We start from the raw sequence: 10,536 nt of genomic DNA on the forward strand, positions 1-10,536 counted from the left end.
AAGAGAAAACTTTAGAATTATACATATAGTAATTACTTTATTTTAATACCCGGAACTCTTGGCATTATTAATGTATTTTGCAATGCTATAGAAGGCTAATTGAAATAGTCTCATTTGATCTTCCAAGATGACTACAAGCATGCGAAGCCTTACTGTTTGCTACAATAAACGAATATTTTCTAAGGAACTACTGATATATTTTCTATAAAAAAAGTATCTATCTAAGTTCGTCAGACTTTTACATCCATCACCCTGAAAATACCGTTCAATTTAAGAAAGCCTTAATTATATGAGGTAAAGACACATGTATTACCTTCTATTTTTAAAAAATAGGGACCAAACATTCTGTTCTTGAAACATTCAGATTTTATGAAAATATACTGACATGATTTCAAGTTTCTTTTAAAAAAATATTTTGATTCAAACACTTTGGAAACAATGAAACACCTTTTTTATGTAGACTTTCATATTTAAAATATTCATAATAGGTGAAAACCAAGCACTGATCATATTTCTTGGCTTTTACACTTTAACTTAATGTGTTGAATGTGACCTGTGTTACAAAGTATTAAGATTATCAAGCAGGACATAAATTATCATGTATGAATTGTTAATGGAATGAAGCCTTATATATGTGCTAAATACCGGTATATGAATGAAAAAAGAGACAAAACTTGTCTTCTTCAAGCCAACTGACTAATAACTAGTATCTTTATTTATATTTACTCTTGCAATAAAACCTGTATAAATCATAGTCTTAACCAACCCTACTTTCGGAAGAAAATGATCTTATAATTCAGCTTCAACTAGATGATATCGCTTGCAGAGCAAACCAACAAAAACACAAATTTTGAAGTATATATGTAATTTGTTTCTGTTTATTTAACCTTTCTGTCAATAAAGAATTGGCCAAAATACAGACAAAGAAAATTGAAAGTATCTGTATTTCAGAAAAATAATTAGTTCTTACGTTTTACAGTCATAAATAAATTTAAACCTTCTCTATGTGCCAGGGCTTCCTGCTAGGAATTGAACCTAGAACTCTCACTGAAGTAAGCGTGTTTCCTTACACTACAGGAAGTGACCCCATAGGAACACATTTTTCAACATTTAAACATTTATACATGAAATAGTGCATGAAGTTTTTAGTTCTGATTTAGCTGGAAATATGTGTACAAAACAATGGCGCTGGTATCTATTTGGTAAATAATTGCTAAAACTGAAAGAGAAAAAATATATCGAGTACTATTGTAATATGTGTTGGTAAATTAACAATAGCAGATTCACATTAAAAAGAAATCAGCAAAGCTGTCCAAATTTCAAATATTGTATATCATTTTTATAAAAAGATGGTTGTTTTCAAGGAAATAAGCTTTCATTTCTTGGTGACCCGTTATGAGAATGTAAATCACATCTAAAATAAAGTCTAAGAAAATAGTCTTGTAAAAGAAGTTTCATATTTTCTACAAAACATTGGCAGTTACAGTATAAATGTGACATATGATAAGACAAAATATGTTGTGCCAAACAGAACAACCTCTCTTTAAGCCTCTTCTACTTGTTTTGAACTAATCAGTATATACATGTTATGAAAATCAAAGGTCTATTAAGTGGATGTCCTTCAAATAAATATATATTGTACAAAAATGTAATACTGTTAAAGAAAAACTTTGTCACAATGGGTCCATCGAGGCACCTTAATGAATCCCCCATCCCCTACCCCCTACATCAACACCACGTGTAAGACAACGATTTGTTTTGCAAATAGAGATCTGACGGGTGAAATAAGATGTTTTTATTAAGGCAGTGACTAAAGATCAAGTAACCATTTTTGGGACCCTTTCCCACTCCAAACTTGTACGTTGAACAAATTATCCCTTCAACATTTTTTTGTACTTTTCTGCCAAAATTATTAAATATGATTATGTAAATATTTCACTATGCCAACATTAATTATAGTTACCAGTATCTTGTGTCAGACAGAAATATACAAAAAAAACCTCTTTTCATATGAAAATATGCCCTGTTACCCAGATTTGAAGGGATGGCTCTGGGTATGACTCTGACACATTTTTACGGGTAGGGACCTGGATTTCTAAACATTTGTGAAGTTTCAATAGCTACAACATTGTTTCAGTTACTTTCGAGGCCTAGATCCACTACTATATAAGTGTACCCCCTCCCCAAATCCAATAAACAACTTCCATCTAATCTGCTGCTTATCAGCGTTTATGTAACAGTAGCTAATTAAAGGGCAATAAACATAGCAGGGGCACCAATTAGACCATGAAGATGTGTGCAGTGGAGTTGAAAGAAATTAATTTTCCGTCCGTGAATGTGGAATAATAATAATAATAATAATAATAATAATATTAATGATATTATTATATTATATTATAATATAGCAATAATAATAATATTAATAATAATAATATCATTGTTATTTTATTATTATTTCATAGATAATGATTATTATATGATTTTTATTATTCTATAATTTTATAAATATAAATAAAAAAAGATATAGTAATAATGAATGATAGGCAGGAATGATATAAGCGACCACTGACTAAGGTAGTGATTGTTTATGGTCTCACAATATATCATATATCTTTGGATATAATCAAAACATTCATCGTGATTTTCATTGCTTTGAATTCTGGAGTATTTTTGCTTGATACTCGGAGGTTTGAAACTGTCGAAATGACTGAAAATACGACCAGTGACTATCCTTTTCACGTTGGTGATAGTGGTAAGGAAAATCAATATGGCGGACCGCCTGTTGTTTTTATGCAAGAGAGTAGTATCTTTGGACATACGCCTCCTGCTAAACAAGATTGGATCAAACACGCGGAACTTTATGAAGCTTTGTCTGAAAATATTGATTGTTCTCATATTACCGGGATCCAGAGAGTAAGAGGTATGTGGAGAATATATATAGACAACATTCACGATAAAATTGCCTTATTAACTGAAGGGGTACGCTTAAGGGTTAAGGAGGTAAAGCTATTGAACACAAACCCGAACAGACTTGACGGAGAAAACACCGTACGGGTGCGAATTAAAGATATTCCATTGTCTGTAGATGACGGTATAATAACTCGTTCATTAGTGCTCAAAGATCTCGAAGTTATCTCGACAAGTCGAGAGAAATTACGTTTTAAAGGAAAGTTGACAAATTGTGACACAGGTGATAGATTATGTGTTGTAAAAGCAAGTACCCTCAAGGACCCTCTTCCAAAATTTATGCATTTCGGTCACTTTACGGGTCGTGTATTCCATCAAGGACAAGAAACAAATAATACTGGCAAAACTATCACTTGCAAAAAGTGCATTGAAGATGGGCATAAAGCATCGGAATGTACAAACAATTGGAAGTGTCTCGACTGTAATGAATTTGGTCAAAAGAGGCCAATGCATCGTTGACAAATCTCCTTCAGAGCCCCCGCCCTCCGAAAATGAGCGCGTGCGAATACATAGATGAGACACAACTATGTGATCCTAATCCGACAGACGATCCGTTAGCTAGCGATCACGAGAGTCACGAGGATGACACAGTGAAAAAGAAGAAAAAATCGGGCAAAGGCAGGCGAAAGGAAGGAAAACCCGCAAATCGGTGGCCAGCAAAATATTGAATGCCTTCATGAAAACCCACGAGCAATAACAATGAACCCCAAATAAAGGAAAAAAGAACATTGTCACAGAAAGGTCACCTCCTACAACCGGCGAGAAAATGAACGATGATGCAAAAAAATCGCGATCATATGATTCTAATCAGTCGGCTGTAACTGTTAAAAGCATAATTTGTTACTTATTTTCATGATATGTATTATCGACTGCGAATACTGCTCAAACGATTTGGTTATACAGTTAGAATTTCGTCGTGATCTTTTTGATAGATACGACAAGTGTAATAATAGGTAAAAACTTTGTATTAAAACTTTTAAAAAAGTTTATATTGCACTTAGTTGTAATATGATAGATATATTGCATATGTATTGCATATATAAAAAAACCTTACTCTACATATGGCACATAAATAAATCACGTTGTTAATTTCTGTTAAAAAACTTAGAATGTTATATAAAAACCTTACCTACATTGTATATATAAAGGTCATTTAAAGCACATATGTGTATGGCCCGTGAACTGGATAATTTATGTACTGTCTTTTTGACAATCATTTTAGGGATAAATCTTAACAATAGTCAATTAAAGCACATGGTACTGACGTAAATTCAGTAGTGTATTGACCGGAACTCGATAGCTTTATTTACTGTATAGACCAGACCATGTATGAAAAAATTTCTTTAATATATAGTCACTTAAAGCACAGTTTTTTGGGTATTGTAAATTTAAATGTCATTTAAAGCACATGTGTATTGACCGTGAACTTAATAGGCACGTTGTGTATATAGTAGCCTATAATATCACGCGCTTGAAAATAGATAAATGTACATTTTTTTCATTTTTTCACAGCGCATTGTTCAGACCTTTTATATTTTAATTTACAAAATTTTTTAATGAAAACAAGGTCCAAAATGATTAACTTGCAATGCCATTACTTGTTATTCGCTTCAAAGTATGAATATGAAATTTTATGTAAAAGTTTTTAACAGTTATTTATATACGGAAGTGTCATGTAACCTTTGTGTTATGTTCTATTAAGGATGTCATGAAAGTTAAAAAATACATCTTTCAGTTTAAATTAACAATGTAAATAACCTTTTTAGACTTCTTCTAATGAAATCTTGCATATAATTTCATTTAAATGTGCAAGGCCTAAGAGACAGTTAAAACGTGCTAGCCCTTCACCAATGGTTAATGAAACCCAAAGAGCTAATATTGTATTATTGCAAGAAACGCACTTTACGAAAGACTTAATGCCAAATTTTAAATAAAGAATTGAGTGACCGGGGAAAAGCTTTTATTCTTTTGGAGAAACTAATAGTAAAGGTGCACTGTCTTAATAAGTAAAAAGATAATTTAATGTAATGATACTTCAAGTGATGAAAATGGAAATTATTCTTATGATATAGAAGCAAATAATAACTTTTTTCTTTATTTAAACATTTACGCACCAACGATAAAAAGACAAGAAACCCTATTTTTTGAGACTATCTAAACCCGTTTTAAAAGATCATTCTTTTGGGATAAAGGTAATTGGCGGAGACTTAATGAAGTTCTTGAGCTTCAAGATAGAATTAACAAAGTCTGCGAATACAAAAAATCAGAGCATAGTTTCTAGTAGTAACCTTAACAAACTAAATTTAAAAGTAATAACCTTTCTGATATTTGGAGGGAGTTTAATAAAGATAAAGCAATACACTTGGCGGAGAAAAAACAGTACTGAAAAGAGTCGTAAATTTATTTTTGGCTAATTGATAAAAATATAATCCCTTTGGTTTACTCTACAGACATTAGACCTGCAAAAATTCAAAGTACGACCATTTTTGCAATATCCATCAAATTAAAAACTCCATTAAAACGAGGCCAAGGCTATTGGAAACTTAACAATACTTATCATGAAGATGAAGAAATATTGTAAACTTGTTCATGACATTATTGACAGATGTAATAACTTAACACTAGATAACAAAGTTAAATGGGAAATTGTAAGTATGAAATAAAGGAATGCTCCATTAAATATTCAAAAAAGAAATCAAGAGAAAGCACAATAGACTGTTCATTTAGAAAAGGAATTAATTTATTGTATACAGAACAAGGAGATAATAAGCGAATTGCTGAGGTTGAAAGCGAAATAAAAAAAGTCTATGATTATAAATTAATTTGGAGCCCAAATTAGATCTAGAGTACAAATTTTAAATGAAGGAGAAAAAAATACAAAATATTTCCTAAACCTTGAAAAATCTAGACAAAATAGAAAAACTATTACTTCATTGATAACAAATAATAAACGTGTTTTCAAGTATTAAAGACATTCTGTCCGAAGAAGTTAATTTTTACGAAAACTATATAAGTCGTCTATACGTGCTAGTGACCATGACGTATATCTCAAATCAATTAAATCTAGAAAATAAACTAACCCTTGCTGAAGCTGATATTTGTGAAGGCGCAATATCCCTGGAGGAAATGCACCCAGGCTATTAACAGTATGAAACAAAATAAAAGCCCAGGACTTGATGGCCTAACAGTGGAATTTTATCAAAAGTTTTGGACTAAATTGTCCACCTCTGATACTAAAATCTATGAAACTTCTTTCAAGGAAAAAGAGCTTTCAAGAAGTCAGAAACAATGTATATTCTCTTTATTGTATAAAAAGGGTGACCCTGAAAACTTAGAAAATAGAGACCGAATTTCTCTTCTTAATATAGATATAAAATTATTGCCAGAGTATTAGCGCAGAGGTTACAAAAATACTACCAAAATTATAAGTCTAGACCAACAAGGTTTTATAAAAATAAATTCATTGGTTACAACATAAGACAAATACAAGACATCATCGATAAAGCAGAACTGTTCGATATAGATGGGTGAATATTATTTCTTGATTTTAAAAAAGCTTTTGATACAATCGAATGGAACTTCATGATAGATACTTTGGTAAAATTTGGATTTAAAACAAGACTTTATAAATTGGGTAAAAGTGCTTACAATAATATATGTTCTTCGGTCATAAATAATGGTTGGAAATCACGTTTTTTCCCAGTACATCGTGGCATTAGACAGGAAAGGGTGTCCGCTTTCCTGCTCTTTATTTATCACTGTTGCTGAAATTTTATCTACCAAAATAAGACAATCTGACAATATTAATGGAATATCTATAAAAGTAACCCAGAAAACGTAAAAAATATCAAAATAACACAGTTAGCTGACGACACTACTCTGTTCTTGAAAAATACAGATGAAATATTAGGAGCGTTAAAAATAATTGAAGAATTGGATGTCATTCAGGACTAAAATTAAATAAATTTAAAACAGAAGGCCTTTTAATTGGAAATCAAAAACGCTCACCAATTGCCATTGCACAGCATTAAGTTCAATAAAAGTGTTAAAGCTCTTGGAACGTACTTTGGAACAAATACTAATTGAATGTGAACAGTTAAACTGGAACAATAAACTTGAAACTTGTCAAAGTTTGTTTAATAGATGGAGTAATCGATATCTAACTTTCTTTGGAAAACTGACGGTTATAAAGTCTTTAATCCTACCAAAACTTGCCTACTTAATTCAATCAATACCAACACCCAAGTTTGTTATAGATAAAATTAATTCTATGATATTTAAATTTTTGTGGAGTAATAAAAAAGAAAAAATTAAAGATCAATTTTGATTGGAAATAAAGTGATGGTGGAATAGAAGTACCTGACTTAATCTCATATATAAAACGTTAAAAATGAAATGGGTTAGATCTTTATGTATAGAAGATGGTTCAAATTGAAAATTATCCCGACTTTGTTTTTAAACCAGTATGGCAGAGATCTTTTAATTTTAAGATGAATATTGATTCCTTTAAATCCCTCCCTGCAAAAAGAACTATACCACGGTTTTATCGAGAGGTAGTTATGGATTACATAGAATTATGCAATGTAAATAAAAGTTGTAATCCAAAATCATTTTATGATATAAGAACGCAGGTAATATGGGCAATCAGTTTATAAAATATAAAGGAAAATGTTTAATATATAATAATTGGATAGAAATCCAATATACTCTTTATTGATCAAATAATTAAAGATGGTGAAATTAAAGAAGAAGTTATCTTAAATCAACTAAAAAACAAATCTAACTGGATTTCAGAATATTCTAGGATTGTTTAAAGCTATTCCTTCAATTTGGAAAAATACTTTGAAACAGTCAGCGTCCGAAGCAAACTAAAGTAAAACTTGTTTAAAGACACATATTGATTTACACAAATTAACTAATAAACAAGTAAAAAGCATGTTTTTATCAAAAAAGAGTGAAAAACCATATATTCATAGATATTGGGAACAGGCATTTAAGAGGTCTATACACTGGAATTCCGTATATAATGTTGAATAGGATTATCATAGACAATAGGGTGAAACAATTTAAATAAAACTTTTACATAGAATAATTGCAACAAAAGAAAATCTTTTTACTTGGAAAATATCTGACTCCCCTTGTTGTAATCACTGTCAGAACGTTGAAACAATTGAACATTTTCTTTTAGATGTCCATATGTCACCCCACTTTGGGATGTAATTCATTCCATTTCCAAAAACTTAAAATATGTAAACGTTTTGATGATCTAGAATACTTTGTCGTGGGATATAAAACAGAGCTCACAGCTTATCAAGATGTTAAATTATATCTAAGTCATATTGGCTTAGTATTTATAAATCTTAAATGATAAGTGATAGCAGGGCAAGAATTATTAATATGATGAAAGTACTGTATAATGAATTTTTAGTATTGGAAAATTATTATCAGAATAAGAAGTACAATCATCCTATTCTGAATAAATTTTTCCAGTATTTGAAAGAAGCACATACTGATTAGAAATAAAGTATATATTTAAGTACTGACACACAGTAATTGTGCACATCTTGTTACTCTATTATTTCGATTTCGACAATAGATAACTTAATCTGATGTCCTTACTGTCTGTAAGAAGGAGCATAACTTTGCGTCGTGAATGTCTTTAAAGTAAAGACTTTCTGTAACAGTCGCATTAATGTTTTTTTTTCAGTACCTCCACTTGTATTTTAAATCTAATAGAATCTATAATAATGTTTTAGTCTAACGTCTGATTATTTTGTACTTGAAGTTCTGTATATCTAATCACTATATTTCATTTAAAACAAAATATTAATATCGTACACACATTTGAAAATTGTAAGATTAACTGTACCTTCGAAGATGAATATTAATTGATTATTAGTTTTAAAGACTTTAATTTTCTACATTCTGTTATGTCTGGAAATGTTATAACACTCTACAAGACATCAAATTTTCTTATTCAGAATGAAATGTCTCGTTAATCCAAGTACTGTACATTATATATAAAAACGAGTTAGAACTGAAAATTGAAAATAGAACTATATATTTTAGTTGGATTTTTTTTTCAGTTAATAAGTGAGATCATGTAGTACAAACTTTATGCTTTGGTTTTTTTGTATGTATATATGTATGTGTGTGTTTTACAAAATAAACGGGCCATATCTTATGGTTCCAAAGAGAAAAAAAAAAAAAAAAAAAAAAAAAAAAAGATATAGTAATAATATTAAAAAAAGTAACGACAATAAAACTCGGGTATAATGAAAACTCAAGGGGTTCTTTGTGTTGACATTTTTACAATATCTTATAATATCATAATTATAATGAAAAAGGTCATACCGATGAAGTTATCATTCCATTATATTTATATAGAAAACGTACAAAAAGAACGGGAAAATGATTTTCATAAGTTGCCTAAAGTGTACTTTTTTCATGCTTTACTTTATAACACTGATATGCATATTCGGTTTTCAATATCAGACAATTGTTATTTACAGTATACTGCAAGCAGTAAAACAGAACTTTTAGATGAGTGGAAGTCACGTTTTTCTAAAATATCAAATTTGATTATGTACACATCTCCAGGTAGAACTTGTTAAAAATAAAAAAACTAGCTTTTTCCCTAAAAACATAATGTAATTTGGAACATATTCCTGAATAAGTTTCTTACTATTTCATTATCATTGTTTGATCAACAAATATTTTCCTTTTCATAAAAAATGTCAAAAATAGGTATAATTTTTAAAGTTATTACATAATTAGTAAACAAAATACACTGTTTCCACTTCTCACTAATTGATACACTTCTAAGGTAGACTGACTTTCCCATAAACAATGACCCTTGTTTATTGGAACCATACTCTGATAGTAATTAGCCCCCAACGACAAAAATGCCTTGACCCACTGCCAAGATCTAGGTCTTCAAACTTTCACCGTTAAGTAATTGATAGCCGGTTTGACTGAAGAATGAGGTCAACTATTATTCCTCAATGTCCTAGCAAAGCCAAAGGCGTCTTCACTCTTTCAATAAGAAGCCTTTGAAAATGCTGAACAATTTTTGTACACGCGCTTTTGCCATAATGCATAATAATCTAGAAAACGATTTCAACTTATTAATCTACAAATCATTTAACAAAAATAAAATGTATGCTTTGTAATTTTAATATATAATCCCTCATAGAACCTTAAATTTTGTATAAACGTTAATATATATAAAGGGTGTCAATATGTGTGTCCGTAAATATTATTATTATTATTATTATTTTTATTATACCAGATTTATATAGCACCCTTTTCATGATATACACGTTCAAAGGGCGCGAAATTGATCCTCTACAAGTACAGACACAGAGCGATCTGACCAGAGGGAAAGAGTGAGATAAAGCCCCTAGAACAGACAGAGAGAATGTTTAAGATACAGACGTGTCCGGCTAACTTAGCATAGCTCGTTGCGAATAGATAGTCTAGTTCTTTAACGTGCCCGGTGTATAGCACCATTACAGGCCTCAAGTTAGGTGGAGACACACAAGAGTATCTCAGAAATTTCGAGTGCCT

This window comes from Mercenaria mercenaria, chromosome 10 (assembly GCF_021730395.1).
Source record: "Mercenaria mercenaria strain notata chromosome 10, MADL_Memer_1, whole genome shotgun sequence".
Taxonomy (NCBI): domain Eukaryota; kingdom Metazoa; phylum Mollusca; class Bivalvia; order Venerida; family Veneridae; genus Mercenaria; species Mercenaria mercenaria.